General features: G+C 37.4%; 1 pseudogene; it reads right to left on the bottom strand.

Annotated features, from left to right (window-relative positions):
• LOC113477117 overlaps positions 1 to 3,674 on the bottom strand; it is a 19,312-nt pseudogene extending 15,638 nt beyond the window's left edge.
• Between the last annotated feature and the right edge of the window lie 4,359 nt (positions 3,675 to 8,033).

Raw genomic sequence — 8,033 nt, 5'->3', positions numbered from 1 at the left:
GCTACGACCAAGGGAAAAGTGGCTGAATGCTCGGCTCAGCTGGCAAAAGCACAGATGACACAGATGTACAGATGGCGTCTAAACATAGGCACCATGCTGATCAAGCAATCAGCTAACTAGGACAGCTTCAACATATCTATAAAAAAAGTCATGCACACATTTACATGTATCAGAATACCCACTTTTTATATGTGACCTTACAACTGACCTTTGTAGTGACCTTCCTTGTAACTATATGATGTATCTATTGTTAAACCTCATTTTCTATCCCGAAAGAGGATACAAGTCTCCCTCATGTAATGTTTTGAAACATCACTGCCATCACCACCACATCTTTGGTAAAATATTTCACTATTTAGCCTGTCCTTCCTCTGCTGGATCTTTTCAAGGATGAGCACAAACAGTTAAGTTTAACTACATTTATTATCTTCCATGAAGTGAGTGGATGATGAATATCAAGACAATAAGAACAGGAAACAGTTCAGCCTTAAATACTGGTGAACACTATTTTGTGGACACTCACACACCTGAACATTTCCATAGTGAAGAAAAGCAGTTCCAAAGTTTACAAGAGAAGAATGTGGGAAAAAAATCCCGTACATGACAAGCAATAATATCCTCATTTATCCAGTCCTGATCAGAATAAAATTTCTGACCATGTTAAGCATTTTGAACTAATTAAGTTCCTAAACTCTGGAAAAAATTACATTTATAACCCTTTGTTTGCTAGCAATTCCTGTTAGCTGGAACTCAGAACCCTCTTCAAAAATCAGATTAGACACACTTTAATTATCTGAGTGGATATTACAGTAGCATATTCTTTTTTCTGAGGGTCAGAACAGTAGCTTGTTTACAACACTGAATTCCATTAAAATCTACAGAGAAAGAAATTTGGTCATAAAACACAAGTTAAGACCTGTTCTTCATAAAATAGAGTCAGGGAGTTTCTCTGCATTTTGTTACAGTGCCCGGATTATAAAACCAATTTGACTCCTGTTGATAGAGTTGGACCCACCTCAGTCACAAGACTGAAGATCTGCACAGATGAAACTGTACAAGTGCTTCATTGCTGAAAACTTATGCTGCTTACAAAATAACTAAGAAAACATGAAAATCGAAAATCAAAGTTATTTAGACCTGCTTTTAAGCTCTCTGTAATGCATGTTCTAATTTTTCAACTGTTAACTGCAAAGGGTGACCTTCTTTTCCTGGCGCTCCGCTTCTGCCACCGCCTGCAGGGTTCTCAAATGCTCTATATCTACGTTTTAAACCCTGATTTTTAATGAGGGACATGTTGGTCTTTTAAACATAAAAAAAATGTTATAACTCCCGCGAAAATGGGCATTAGAAAACCAGCTGAGTTAACTCTTGGCTAACATTGAAATAGTTACGCCCCAAAAAGCTCCCATCGTAGCTTTTTAGTATCTAAACAAGGTCATGATGCTCTAGTTATACAATTATTTAAACAGCGCTCTGGCAATATACAGGCATTGTACTCAAGTAATACGTATTATTAAGAAATAATGTTATTACTGTTTCCTGAAACTTGGCAATAATTCGGGAAATGGAGATGAGCACTGAACCTTTAATTAGTTCATCTGAAGGATCCAAATATCTTCCTAACAGAAAAATGGCACAAAACCATGAAGATGGCATGAATCCTAGATGGAATTATATAGTACGGCACTGACAAGATTTTGTGGGTGGTTTCAGATATTTTGCTTTTTATTCTACAAAGCCGCTGGTCACCCAACAGACAGAAGACCTCAATAATTTGTGATGTACCAAAATCTAGTGCCAGCATCGGCTTATCCACTGGGTCTCCACAAGACAGGTACTGTGTTATAGCTATGCCTAAACCAGGTAATAATGGTTACTGCAGAATCTTAAGAGCTGGGTTTGTGTAAACAATGAAGAAATAGGTCGTCTTTTCACACCTAGGAGTCCCAAACTGACTTTTTCCCTGAGATGTCATTCTTCATTAAATCATTTCAACTAACTCAAGCTGTTATAAAGACTTTGAGATACTGGCTTGTGACAGCACTGCTAAGAGATGAAAAATCTACCCTGGTTATTGAAACAAATTTACTCAACAGATCCAATATAACTGTTAAGCAGATATTCTTTTACTGGCAGTGCTGGGGTGGCCCTGGGGATTCTCCACCATAAGGGCTCCCAAGAATTAGTGCTAGAGACATCAGTTTACATACACACAAATCAGACATATTCATTAATTTCCTAGAAAGGGGTGTCTTATGATAATGAGTTCCCAGAATTCATTTGCATCATCTGAGCATGCGTAGTGAAAATAAGGTGAGGCTCTTTGGTGGTCGGGGGGAGGAAGTAAGTAGTCTTCTTCACAGTGTTCACTAGCTGACCCTCTTTCCAGAACATGTGCTCTGAAGTAAAGTCCAGGTGTCTCCCTCCTAAGTCAGCAAAATCAGTTTCTCTGTAACAGGGTCTCTGTCTCTTTGTTAGAGCCTCCCTTATCTCATTCTAGGAGTTGTCCAAGTGTCCTCTGAAGGCCTTGAGTCTGCTATCAGTGATTTACATCGGGAGCCTAACGAGCATTTCAATCTTAACTAAACAGACAAAGGAACCTAAGGAAACAGTTGAGGAGCCAGGAGTCCTTGAGAAACAAATGAAACAAAACACAAGCAAAGCTTTCATACACCCTATCACAGTTTAGTCTTAATAATTGTTAGAAATTAATTTGTTTGAGCCCTTTCATTCCCTTTCATTATCTAATAGCAGCTGATACGACACTGCTGCTGTAGGATGTTACAGGAAGGTTGCATACTTGGGAGTCTCAGAAAAGCCCCACCAGCTGCTAAAGGATATGGAGGAAGAATTTTTCACACTTCAGTTCTATTAGACTGACTTACACTTGTGACCTGAGTACCAATAAACTAATTCAGCATTTCTTTACCAACCACTATCAGAGCATCTGGCAGTATTTCATCCTGAATCTCTCTGCTGTATCACTGGAACAGCACACTAAACCTTAGTCAACAGATTTTCATTTCAGTGTACCTATGACAGATTGTTACCCTTTGGCCTATTTTAGAATTGGGAAAACTACAGCAATTGAGCCTTAGAGCAAGATTGGTACCATTTCACTCATATTGTGTGTATGCTAATCAAAGCGAGGAATAATCTGGTATATGACGTGCTAAAAAACTAAAACAGATCACAGAACTAATGTCTCAAAATTTGTATCTAAAGCAAAACTGGGAATTAATTAATAAACGCTAAACTTTTCATGTATTACAGCAGCTTGCACTGTGGACAAACACATTGTCAGTTGTGACCCAAATTGCCATCTCCCTTGTGCTTCCCATGCAAAATATTTCACTTAACCTATACTTGCATCTGACAACAAGGTCACGCTAACAGATGGCCCGCTTTTAAGAGAGGGCATACTAAGTGCAGTGGAGACTCTACAAACTCCCGTAATGACATGTACTGAAGGAGTGCTGACTGGAAAGACCTCTGCCAAACCACCTTCTCTTCCCTGGCTAAGGTTCTCCAGTGACAGCTGTTCCTGAATGATGCCTGTGAGAGAGCGATGTGGATTCCCACCTGTCAATTGACATTGACAAATTGTAGTCCAGTCTCCCAACTTCATTCCATAGGTGCAGATACCAGCCTAACTCATGCAAGAAATTCTGTTCTGCACCTGGTTGCTTCCAAGTTCCTGCATTGCTTACGATTTTATGATGCTATCTTAACACCCTGGAAAGTAGGCTTCCCTCCCACTCCACTGTATGAGCTTAGGAGGTATTAAATAATAAACAGCCAGATCATTGTGCAGTAATACGGCATGTATATATTTTACTATTTTCATAATAACTAGGAGTTATGAAATAAATTAAGGAGTTATGAAATAAATTAGGCAACCAGTAAAATGATAAATTAGATTCATAATATTAAAAAAGCCAACTAGATAGTGTTATGTTTTATATGTAACACACAAGCACATAAACAACACATACCAGTTAATTTGAGTAAAATATCCTGTGAAAAAAATTAAATTCATACAATGGGGGTTTTCTTGGAAATATTTTAAAAGATTTGTTTGCTTTTGGGCTGGAGATATTTACTTTGCTTCCTTAATGCCAGAAGAGGTGGAGGGAGAAACTCCCTGTATGACATAAAATGTAGATTGGTCCACACAAAATTTAGACTTGTTTGGGTGAACTAAAAGCCAAAGAAGTTTTCAAACCTAATGTAAATCATAACATTTGTTTGCTTTAACCAGGCTGCTAACTGTCTTGTTTAAAATATTGTCAAGCAGAGTTCTAGCTGGTGACGTCTATTAGGAAACATAAGACAACGTAATCTAAGGCTCAGCAGACATTGCTTATCTTTTATTTCAAATGTGTAAGGAAATATTTTCTAATTTTTCTCTTTGGAAATGCAACAAAGTTTGATTCCTTAAGAAGTACAAGTTATCCAATAAATACCTTGTGAAATTTTTACTGTACAACAGAAATTCTATTTCACAGACAAACAACACGTGATTTATGGCAGAATAGTCTTAACAGTAAAAGGACCTAACACGGTGAATGGTATTCCCAATTCTCAGAATAGCAAGATTTTGATTAGGAATTGCCAAATTCCCTCAACATTCCCTCAACCATAGATTTAAATTGGTATTTAGTGGAGTTGATCAACTATGTCATTTTTTTCCAGTCATCAACAGACTCAATCCAGAATTGTGGATTACTTCAAAACAGGTATATTTTTCCATGGCAGTATTTGAAAAATGTATCAGCTGCACAGCTGTAAGATAGCTTCAAACATAAATAATTTTTAGAGTAAAAACTGCCTAAACATTTTTCTAAGAAAAATTATAAGATAGTAGCAGAAATTGAGTTCCTAATAACAAACTGAAATAATCCCTTGCATGTTAGAAACAAGGCAAGTGTTTACATCTATATTTAACACTTGTTTTTTCAGAAGTCCCTTGACTATGGGGAAAGTCTGGCTGGCAATTGAGAAAAGGTCAGTGACAGCTGACAGTGCTGATGGTAACAGGAGTGAGAAGGAAAAGCTACTCCACATTATCAACCTTTTATACAGGCTGTAATACATACCCAGAAAAACTGACATCGGTGTCACTTAAGGGAAGTAGGAATAATAGATGACCTAGTAGGGAGGCACACAATTTGTCCATCTTTAGGTTGCTGGTTCACACAGTTTCCTTGGTTCTTGACTTGATAGAAGAGACTGGAAAACAGAAGTTGGAAGGCTCAAACACAACAGCCGTTGTTTGGCTGCCTGTGATATCTTCATGAGCCATTGCAGCTAAATCCCTGCTGCCCTACAGAATGTGAAACAAACTTTGTTATGGGTCTCCTTCTCCCCTGGGCGTACTTCTGAATACCAGCCTTGTGAAAGAGCCTCCACAGGCCAGCTGAGGTTTCTTGCACAGTGCTTGGATAGAAGGGATTACCCTCGATTTATCTATAGGCTTTATGCTCCCTGTACACTGGATTTATGTGCCTGTATAACAGATCTTAGCTAGGCTTTATTTAAATACTCTGCTGGCTTTTAAAATGAGATGTTAATATAACCAAAGGATCACCTGACAGCACCTAGTTTCTAATAGTGACCTACTTTATTGGATCAAATGGTATTACCCATGGCATCAGTTCAGGTTATATATGTAGGGGGATGTATGAACTAGCGCACCTGGGCTAGTTTACTGGTAACATTCCATGCATGTGGAAAGGAAGAGTGCAGACTTGGAAAGCAGATTTGAAACCTAGGCTTCCTGGCTTTTAAAAACATTTTCCAGGACAGTATAGTATCTAATTTTGGTTGAGGACCGATAGGACCTTGACATACAGCAAGCATGTTTTTTCCTTTTTAACTTTACAATATAATACTTGGCATTTAAGTACAGTATTCTAATTAAATTACTCCAAGTGTGAAGATAATTCCATAGATTATTGTGCTTTGTTATAGTAATGATTGGCCTCTGACTGGTCCTTTCAGATTTAAGTATCAGTGCATTATGAGATTATCATTACTAAGAAGGTTAAATAATTTCCATTTTTAATGAATCTGGTACATCCACTATCTAGACATGTTAAGAGAAGCTACTACTAATTTGGGCCAATCTGGATGCTTTTATAGTAGTTGAAGATTTCCTTACCAAACAGAAAAGATGTAATAAACAGCAATGTACTTTAAATAATCTTGGCAAGGAAAGAGCTAGAAGACCACCTATAAGTGCTAGTTGTAGAAAAGAAACTTTGACTGAAAAACTGTTAAAGCAGTAGGTGGAAGAATAAATGAAAATCTTCTAGAGCTATCTGAGAAACTTATGGGAACTAATCAATGAAATTAACTGGGCTGAAGCTTCATATACGAGTATTTGAAAAGAAGATAATATAACATTTTCTAAGGTTAGAGATGAAAACTATGTGGAATTTGAAGTTCAAAGAAGAGAAAAAATATTTTGAATGAGCTCAAAATATCACTGGATGAATAATCCTAGGGAAAAAAAATGACAAGAAACTGACAGACAAACTACTTCTTGAAGGCCAGAAATGCCCAAAATTAACTATTGAACCTGAAAATTAAATTTAAAAATAAAAAAACACCATGAAGTTTTTGAGTTTTGACATAAAAACAAAGCAGAGTGAGTAGTTACGGCTTGCCACCTGCTTCACTTACTTAACAATATTCATGGGTTTTGGCCCTCTTCTGTTAAGATAATTTACATCAAAGTACCTTACATTTACCATAGTGTAAATGTGAGTTACCACGGAGCACCTGACAGGGAATGATTTGCTCCTTTGCAGCAAATTGCTTATCTGTTCAACCCCTATTCATATTTACCTCTACAGCCATTTAAAACAAGGTGAACAAGGAAAGAAATGACAGTATTATATAAGAAAGATGAACTCAAGGTTAGAAAAAATCTAGGATGTGTCTCTAATGCTAAACAAACTTATCTACTTTTAAAAAATAAGTATGATGTTAATGACAAAGTGGTATTGAAATAGTAGAGCTCTGTAGTAATGCAATAAGGATTTTGAGTTCTAAAACCTACTGAAGCAAGAGTTAAGTGTGAGTAAAAAGCAATAGCTCAGTGTAAATCTGAACATCGGGGATATTAACTGCTACAAGCTAAGACTTGCAGTGTGTCAAGGCTTGTAGCGTACACAGGCTTCACCTGTACCAGGCTGCAAGCATAAACATATAAATCAAACATTCTTTGGGTTACTTGCTGACAACTGGGAATAGGAACTACAAATAGACAGCATTGAACAATATAATCAATATGATGGTTCTAATTACTGACATAGCCCGATACATTTCAATGAATGAGATAACAAATTGAAACATCTAGTGGGAACCATATGATCAAACATTAAGATCAGCTTGAGGAAGGCTGCTACTACCAATGTACCTGAAGAAGTGATCAGAGGGAGCCTGGGCATACTATCTGATCACAGAAAGGGTAATAATGCCCAGTAGCCCAAAGCAACGTGGGTGTGAAAAGGCACATAATGGCTATGAAAGACCACGCACATACGCACACACACACACACACAAAAAAAAAAACCAAAACCAAAAAACAAACCCCAATGTTTTCTAATTACCTCAGGAAGGTAAATATTAGGGAAGGAAGATCAGTGAAAAAACAACCAAGCAAAAACCACCAGTACTGGCAAATGTTGTGAGAGGGTGGTATAAGCTCATGGGAAACATCTCTAGTTTCTTCCTTTCCTGCCTGTTCCTTCTTTTCCCTCCTGTTAAGACCTGCTTATCTATGTATCAGCTAAAGAAGACAACTCTTTAAAAATCTTCATGTAAGACAGAAGTTGTGAGTAATTCCAGGATGCAACATTAGAAAGCTTCCAAACATCAGAGATGTTTCAGAACGGTCTCCAAAAAGAAAAGAGGAGGATAAGAAGATACAGTTGTGAAATGCAACCTGACATTCTTCTGAATACTAAACAGTTGCAGAAAACAAGATACAATTATCTTGGTTGGTCTTCCCCCCCCCCCCCCCC

Source organism: Athene cunicularia, assembly GCF_003259725.1.
Source record: "Athene cunicularia isolate RWA chromosome 2 unlocalized genomic scaffold, athCun1 chr2_part1, whole genome shotgun sequence".
In the NCBI taxonomy this organism is placed as follows: Eukaryota; Metazoa; Chordata; class Aves; order Strigiformes; family Strigidae; genus Athene; species Athene cunicularia.
Note: the sequence above shows the minus strand (reverse complement) of the source record. Positions and strands in the feature narration are given on the sequence as shown.